This window comes from Acipenser ruthenus, chromosome 12, assembly GCF_902713425.1.
Source record: "Acipenser ruthenus chromosome 12, fAciRut3.2 maternal haplotype, whole genome shotgun sequence".
NCBI lineage: Eukaryota > Metazoa > Chordata > Actinopteri > Acipenseriformes > Acipenseridae > Acipenser > Acipenser ruthenus.
Window position 1 is genome coordinate 15,415,932 of NC_081200.1, and position 9,514 is coordinate 15,425,445.

General features: G+C 38.7%; 1 long non-coding RNA gene across 1 annotated transcript; it reads left to right on the forward strand.

Moving 5' to 3' along the window:
• The first annotated feature begins 940 nt into the window (after positions 1–940).
• Positions 941–9,127, forward strand: LOC131739987 (uncharacterized). Its single transcript, XR_009330618.1, has 4 exons — positions 941–1,002; positions 6,271–6,369; positions 7,852–8,000; positions 8,351–9,127. It is a non-coding gene; the product is annotated as an uncharacterized LOC131739987 (long non-coding RNA).
• The last annotated feature ends 387 nt before the right edge of the window (positions 9,128–9,514 follow it).

The following is a 9,514-nucleotide window of genomic DNA, read 5'->3' on the forward strand; positions in this document are numbered from 1 at the left end:
GTAATTAATGCCAACTTTAAGTTATGTTTACTGTTTTAAGTGAAAGGCATCTGAGAAGAATTCTTAAAGCACTGGGATTGAGGCGAAGAAGTGATCACAGACCACTGCATGCAATACGTCAGGCTATAGAGGTATTCATTAGATTTCCTAGCTATCCCTTTGTAATAAAAACAACCTTTAAACTGTGATTTACAAGACCAATTATTTTAATTGTGTGTGTGTGTGTGTGTGTGTGTGTGTGTGTATATATATATATATATATATATATATATATATATATATATATATATATATATAGTGTGAATCTTGGGGAGGCCTTCATCCAGCAGTGGCTTGAAAAAGGCTGAAGATGATGATGATGATGATATATAATGTAATTTCACTCTATATTCCAGAATGAACTTAAACATTGGTCACCAGCCAAAGGTATTCAAGCAATGCACAGGAGAATAAGGGACGGAAAGGGTCTCCGGCCTTGCTACAGGTATTTTCTGTACATTAATAGATAGCTCTCTGATAAATACTTACGTTGGGATCTTTTTGTTATTTTTCCTTTTGACACCTTTGTTTCATAAGGTATTTTTCTTAGTTTGTTTTTTTTACACATAATGGTACTTATTCAATTATGTCTCAAAAGAGTTTGATTTCTTTGCTTTAGATATATTAATGAAGAATGAAGCAAACATTATGAAACACACGTACATTGCCCTAACAAAATATTTGATGGTACGAAATATTAGAGAATACCCGTAATAGCGGGTAGGACTACCTCCAGCTGCAATTACAGCTGTTAGGGGTATTCTCTAATATGTCGTAGTCTCTAATATTTAGTTAGGGCACTGTATAATGTATATAAATAACCTTATTTTTATAGAGATGATGTCCATGAATTCATGAGAGAGCTGGACGGTAGCGGTCTTGTGAGACGTCGTGCAGGGAGAAAAAGAATAGAAAGGAGGAATTACTTTAGTCACGGACCCAATGACAACTGGCATATAGATGGTAAGTACTGAGTATCATATTATAAGTAGGGTATATAACAAAGAAGCTAAAAGAACATTGAATCAATTTTTTTTGTATTCATGTTGCAGGAAATGATAAACTAAGGTTTTATGGAATTTGGATTCACATTTGCATTGATGGGTATGTGAAAATAATAAATATACATGTAGATCAAAGACAGAAGTGCTTTGACAATGAGTACAACAAAATCAGCTTTAAAACGCATGCTGTAAAATAACTTTTCATTTTGTTGTCTCTATATGATTTTCTATCTCTACCTTTATTTAAACATTAATGTAACCACTTATATTTTTTAAATCTTTGATAAAAATCTTTTGTATGTATCCATCCATGCATCTGTCTATAATCTATCAATCTATTGTGGTGTTCTACCTTAAAAGCGTCAATAGATGTCGCTGTGACTAGGTTTGTGCTGTAGTGATATAAGCAGGGGATGTTGGGGAAAAGCAGAAAAAGATATACACAGTACAGAGTAAGAGCTGGTACCGCAAGTGTCATCGACTTGTTGAATAAATCAGTTATACTTTACCAGCATGTCTTGATGGTCTACAACACAACATATTGGCGACGAGGATGGCTCTTCTTACCCTGAATCCACCTACTGCCTTTCTTCAAAGTCCGGGTGAGCTTACGATTTCTTTTACGGCATGAATTAAAGGATTCGAAAACTACGTCCTGGCAATTGCTGATGGGGACCTTTCGGAGGCCCGAAAATGTGCTCTACTAATACACTGCCTCGGTGCAGAAGGCCAGCGTATATTCTACACCCTTCCTTTGGCGGATGATAGTTACGATACTGCTCTTACGGCATTAAATAATTTTTTTGTGCCTAAAATAAATGTGGTAGCAGAACGCTACAAATTTCGCCAGCGTGGACAGAAACAGGGCGAATCAACAGAACAGTACATTGCTTCTTTACAGGAGTTAATTGTAAGATGTGAATTTGGGGACATGGCGGATGAAATGATCCGAGATCAGCTTGTGGAGAAAACTACTTCTACTCGCATCAGGGAACGCTTGCTGCTGGAATCAGACCTGACATTACAGAAGGCCATAACGTTAGCCTCCCAGATCGAGTCAGCCGTGGCAGAAGCCAAAACTATGGGCCAAGGTACTGCAACTGCTGTGCAAGCCGTACACCATGTGCAGACGCGGGAAAACCCAAGACACTACCAGAAGCACTACAAAAGCAACGCACACCCACAGCACACTGCAAACTACACCGGATGCCCAGCAAAAGATGCTCAATGCAACGACTGCAAAAAGAAAGGACATTTTGCTAAGGTATGTCGGAGTGCTCAGCACAAACAAGCACATGAAGTGTCTGTGCCTGACGTTACTGTTTTGAGCGTGGACAATAATAATTACGAATGCATCGTTGATAAAATAATGTGTACAGTTAATGTTTCTGTTACATCGGGAGTACAGCCACAGGCTATTGAATTAATGTTGGACACTGGCTCAGCAGTCTCCATACTGCCCGAATCTACCTACTTGCTATACTTCAGAAATGTACCACTTACTGAACCGAAACTACGTCTTGTGAGTTACTTGAGGAACCAAATACCTGTGCTTGGTTGCTTGTGACTTTTGACAAATGCTGCGTATTTGCTGAATTCTACATTGTGCATAGCAGCTCGCCTATCCTAGGTAGAGACTTGTTTGCAGCATTAAAAATGCAAGTGATCGAAGGTCGCACTTTAACTAGGCTACACCATGTATTACTGCCACGCAGACGCCAGTTTCAGCAATTGCAAACGACAATACAAAGGACACATTGGGCTGTGCTAAGGGATTTATACATAAAATTAAAATTCGGCCTAATGTGACACCAATACAGCAGAAATTGCGACGCCTACCGTTCTCAGTGAGAAATAGTCTCACGGGAACTTAAAAAGCTGGTAGAGAATGATGTGATTGAACACATTGAATCCTCTGAATGGGTTTCACCGATTGTGGTAATGATGAAGAAGACCGGAGGTATTCGCTTATGCGTGGATTTAAGAGAGCCCAATAAAGCAGTGGTGATTGACAGCCATCCACCTCCACACATGGAAGAAGTGTTTGCCGAACTTCACGGAGCAAGGATGTTTTCTACATTGGATTTATTAAGTGCGTACCACCAAGTGATGCTACACGAGGACAGCAGGGACCTCAGGGCATTTATTACTCATGATGGACTGTTCCGTTTTAAACGTGTGCCATACGGACTTGCATCAGCACCCAGCTGTTTTCAAAGAATGATGTCAACCATTCTAAACAACCAGCCTATCTAGATGATGCTATCTAGATGACGTCATTGTGTTCGGAGATACCCCAGAAGCACACGAAAAACACCTACAAGCCGTACTTCATCGCATCAACAAGGCAGGGCTGAAACTGAACTTTGCGAAATGTCACTTCAGACAAACAGAACTGTCTTTCCTGGGACATGTCATTTCACGGATGGGACTGAAACCTGATCCAGAACATGTCGTTGCTGTTACACAGGCACCCCCGCCTGAAGACATGCACACTCTACGTTTGTTCTTGGGACTTACCTCCTGGAATGCAAAGTTTATACCAAACTATGCTTCAGTAGTGGAACCTCTGAGAGCACTGCTACGGGGAACCTCAAGCCTCTCCTGCTCAGCTGCTGCTCAACACAGTTTCGACACTGTGAAAAACCTGATCGTAAATAGCCCAGCACTTACCTTGTTTAACCTTGAACTACCTACTGTTTTAACTACTGATGCCTCAGACTATGGACTGGGAGCTGTACTTACCCAATACCACACTGACAACATTGAAAAGACGGTTGCATTTGCTTCACGTACACTTACTGAAACGGAGCGCAAGTATTCTACCGTCGAAAAAGAAGCACTTGCGTGTGGGCAGCTGAGAAATGGAGAACTTATCTTTGGGGAAGAAAGTTTACACTATGCACGGACCACAGTCCATTGACAACACTGCTCACAACAAAAGGACTAAGAGGAGCAGGTTTGCGCATCGCCAGATGGTCAGCGAGACTACTGTCATTTACTTATGATATAGAGTACAAACCAGGAGTTGAAAACGTGACAGCTGATTTCTTGTCTCGCATGCCCTTACCCGCAACGGATGTTTCGACAGAGGATGACGTAGAAGTCGTTGCACTTACTACAGGTACGCTTGCTGCAATTACAGAGGAGCAGTTCAAAGTGGCTTGTTTTGCCTGTCCAATACAAACACAACTGCGTGAGTGGTTGACTACCAGATGGCCAAAGAATGCCAAATGTTTAGATTCTGCTTTACTGCCATACTTCAGAATTCAAACTGAACTGTCTTTGCAATCTGGATGTGTGATTCGCGGTACTCACCGTCTTATTGTTCCAGCTGAACTGCAACCTAAACTTATTCACCTTGTGCACGATACCCACCAGGGGATTGTCGGGACGAAACAAAGACTGCGTGACCTGTACTGGTGGCCCGGGATGGATGCTCAAGTCGAAGCAGCTATCAAATCCTGTGTTACTTGCCAGTTACATGACAAGACAGCGGTGACACATGTGCCGCCATTACAACCAGTGCCCTTCCCTAATTCAGCGTGGGATAAACTGGCTATCGACATTGTAGGACCATTTGAAGGTGCTCCACTGGACTGTTGTTTTGCCATTACTTTGATCGACAACTACAGCAAATGGCCAGAAGTTGCTTTTACTTCACAAATCACTTCTGCTACAGCGATTACATTCTTGTCTACTGTCTTCAGCAGAGAAGGAAACCCGAGGGAACTCGTATCCGACAACGGATCACAATTCACTTCACTGGAATTTGAAACTTTCCTACAAGAGAGAAATATCACACACAGAAAGTCTTCAGTTTACTATCCTCGAGCGAACGGGGAGATCGAACGCTTCAACAGAAGTCTGAAAGAGAGTATTCACACAGCTAAGTTAGAAGGTAAAGCTTGGAAAACGTTCACTATAGCGTTCCTGCAAAACTACAGAGCTACTCGCCATGCCACAACACAGAGATCGCCTGCTGAACTACTGCATGGGAGAGAAATGCATACAAAGATACATATTGCCGGTTTACAAATACAGAAGTCTAACGCACCGTCTTCGCTGGATATAGCAAATACTGTCCAACAGAAACAGCAAAAATATAAAGAGTACACAGACAAATGCAGAGGAGCCAAGGACAGAACCTTTGAATGTGGATCGTTTGTAAGAGTTAGAAAACCTGGAATTCTGCATAAAGGAGATTCAAAGTTTACAGCGCCTCTCAAGATCGTTGAGAAAAAGGGACCGTACACCTACAAACTGTCGGGTGGACGAATTTGGAATGCCACCTGCTTGTCAAGAGAGAAACAGAGACATAGCAGATCACCTCCCTGTTACAGATGCTTTTACCTTACCATCGCCTGTGCGAGAGACACCAGTTGAGATTGCGCCTGGCATACGTGCTGCCAGAATCACACAAGCCTGCATGGACTGAAGACTATATAATATAAAAAAATACTTGATTGGTAATTACTTGTTTACTTATTTACAAATTATGTAATGCCAACGTGATATAATTTGGTTTGCTTCATATTTCTGCTGTGAAACGAGTAATGCTTTTATTGTTTTAAAAAAAAGGGGAATATGTGGTGTTCTACCTTAAAAGCGTCAATAGATGTCGCTGTGACTAGGCTTGTGCTGTAGTGATATAAGCAGGGGATGTAGGGGAAAAGTGGAAAAAGATAGCCGCAGTACAGAGTAAGAGCTGGTACCGCGAGTGTCATCGACTTGTTGAATAAATCAGTTATACTTTACCAACGTGTCTTGATGGTCTACAACACAACATCTATCTTTATGTAACTTATGTTTTTTAACTCTTTATACAAATAGGTTTTCTTGGTATTTGATCTGAATTAAAGCAGGAACCTCAAACCGTAAACAGAACTTTATTGCAAGATATTTGCTGGATGCAGTTTCAGCGTTAAATGGTTTGTATTACATTAAGGCCTAATAGCTTCATAAAAGACAGACAATAAGCTCATTTGCTGATCACAGATAAATGTAATCTTATTTGTGTGGCTGTTCTTTCATTAATTATGAAAAAGTGTATGATAAAAGAAACAAACACCAAAATAACATGTTAAAAATATAAATTATTTTGATTTAAAGGAAAAAAATATTGAAAGGCGTAACATACAGCATAAGGGTTAAAAATGTCCAACATTGTAGTTCTTAGCAATACCTTTCTTATATAACTTTTAAAATGCTTTAACTTGTTTTGAAGGTTGCCCCAGGCTCATGAGAGCAGACAGAGGGCAGGAGAACACCACAGTGGCACTCATGCAGATGTCATTTAGATACCGACATGAAGATTCATTATCAGGTACAAACAGCTTTCGATTTGGAAAGTCTGTTCATAATTAGGCAAGTTTTTTTTTTTTTTTGAGAATAAAAATGTAAGAAAAAAAATTACAAAGAGAAGGGAAAATACAATTAAAAAGATGCAAAAAATGCAATTAAGATAGAAATGTTTTTGTTAGCAACATGTTGCTTCAAAGTCATAATTTTGTAATTTTTTTTTTCACATTCACTATTGACTAGATCAAATACAGGTACAGGTTGTCCAACTGTATAAATTGTAAACAAATTATGCATTTTAAAGAGCTGTAATGAAGGCACGCTCACAGGAAAGCTTAGAGAGCGGCATTTGAAAGACCCCAACCTCGTCTTTCTATAGATACACAGCATGTAGGGTTATCTTTTACAATGCCTGAGTAAAAAGGCTTCAAACATGAACCCATCGGCGTGTTCAATAACATGGGGGCGGCCCTAATAGTGTTAAACCTTTTCATACAGAGGGCTGAGTGCTTCAATGGTGCCTTAAAGTCCTGGATAAACAAATGGCAGAACTATTTTGAGGTACACATTTCAATTGTATAATGTATTATACCATGTTTTATTCAAGGGCCCTAATACATGGTACTTGTAAGAGTATATTTTGTTATTTTACTAGTTGTTTTAATGCATTAGTCATACTGTGGCAGAGCAGGGCTCTGCCCTTAGAAATACTGGCAGGGAAGGAGTTAAATTCTCCTCCCTGCCCAGATTGATTGCGTCAGGTGAGAGCAATCGACTAATTAATTATTCAATTAAGGACCCAGCCACCTGGCATAAAAGGAGGCCTCAGCCTCCCATTTAGGAGAGAGAGTTCTAGAAGGCGTAGAGTGGTTTTTGCGTGTGCTGTGTTAGTTTTTTTGCAAACCAGTGAAGGCAACACAGCCTGGAAGCCTTATTTGTAAGTTTTGTTTTGTGTTTATTATTTTGTGTTTAAAACCTTTTTTGTCTGGCCCTTGTGCTGATTTATTTTGTATTTTTGTTAATTAAACTTTATTTTGAACTTTAAACTGTCTCTGAGCTTCAACCTCGGTCATTTCCTTGTCACACATACATTACCAGCTGTCCTATCCCCCCCACCCCCATTTTTTTTTTAGTAAGAACAGGATATTACTGTCTTTGCATAACTGCAAAATCAGATTTATTGTTATTACTATTAATATTATCAACAAGTTTTATGGCACTTTATTTTCTTAAATAGGCCATGGTGCTGTCTGAGATACTTGATCTGCAAAATCCAATTCATATGCAAGTATTTTCTTTGTTTAATATTCTTGCCTTATTTTCAAAGTTACAAATGTAATGTTTAAATGCCTCACACTGAACGTTGACAAAAAAATAAATATATCGTGACCGCAACCAACTTTTTGATCTTTCCATGACCAATTTAGGGATATTGACATATATATATATAGGTAATGGTATGTGAAGCCATTTTAAAGTGTATTTTATTAATAACTATCTTTAACAGCCATTGCTTGCAGTTTTCCTACCTTTCTCTGATCCAAAATGAACTGACTGTAGAACAAAAGGAATGGAACAGACACAAAATCAGGAAATGGAATAATGCTGCAAGTCCCTTTGGGAAACCAGAGGTCTTGTACATTGCACCACCCACAGGTACTTTTTAGATGCATTCTATATACCGTAGTAAATATTGTTGTAGTTTTAAACAAAGAATATAATTTAACATTGAATTAATTGTTATGGTTGTAATAAGAAACAATCTGTGGTTGAAGTTAGAACTGTCTTAAAAATGATATAATACTATTGATTTGTTTAGTGGTAACTAGCAAGTGCATTGTCATTAACTAGATTGTTTGTTATTTGAACATAAGCAGGAAACAAGAATGCTTCAATTTACTTTAGAAAGTGATTGTTTGTGTTTACTGCAGATTACCATTAACTTTATTATTTGGAAATTGGGAACACTACCATTAAATGCCATTCACATTGTTTTTTTTCTCTAGGCACAACAAACATGCTGTGTTCTGTTGATGATGACCTTCTCACGTATGCTGATCGATTCACATGCACTGAAGAAGAGCCATTGTCTGTTGCAAATGCTGCATTTAGGCAGATTTGTGAGTCAGTGCTTGAGCAAGCAAACTACCGTGGGCGTTCAACAGTTATTATTATTATTATTATTATTATTTATTTCTTAGCTGACGCCCTTATCCAGGGCGACTTACAATTGTTACAAGATATCACATTATTTTTACATACAATTACCCATTTATACAGCTGGGTTTTTACTGGAGCAATCTGGGTAAAGTACCTTGCTCAAGGGTACAGCAGCAGTATCCCCACCGGGGATTGAACCCACGACCCTCCAGTCAAGAGTCCAGAGCCCTAACCACTACTCCACACTGCTGCACTTGAAGCCACAGCTTCTTATATGTTGTTGAGCACAAGAATAGTGTTGGCTGTAGAAAACTTATAGACCAGCTCCATTAACATTTTCTGAAGCATGTGCATGCTATGACAGACTTGCCCTGGAGGGATGGAATTGATGTCCAGCTAATGTAAGCCATTCATACCTGACTTTTTTTTTTTTTAAATTAAGTTTGTGAACAGACCATTTGTTCCATAAATGGTTCACTTTTCTCTACTGCACAAACTACAACTTTTTTGCTCTGTATTGACTTTGAAAGGTGCTTTAAGACAACTGTGTAAGACCGGCAGCTGTATAATTGAATGTCCTCCGAGATTGTGAGCTCCCACTATTTCTAGTAAATAAAGAAAACATCACAAGTCACTTCCCTTGTTCAACAGATTCATTTATTTTTGTATAAGATAACTTGTATTCCGTGTTCTACAATTTTGTTGGATGTAAGTAAATACTTCCAGAACAAAATACAGCTTGATTAAATATTCCATATGCATTTCAAATTCTGTTCAAAATATTTGCAAAAGTTTTATTCAAAAAACAAATTTCCTAAACAACTCAAGAATCCTTAATGTTTAAAAAAAAAAATTTTTCATTATCTTGATTATCTAGATTAAAAAAAAAAAGTATCAGGGTTTTTAAAAAACAGAGTTATCACTCCCCACATGTTGCTACAGCTGTTTAAGTAACACACCTGCAACTTTAACCTTCATTGTTAACATTCTGACAAGAACTATGTAGTGGA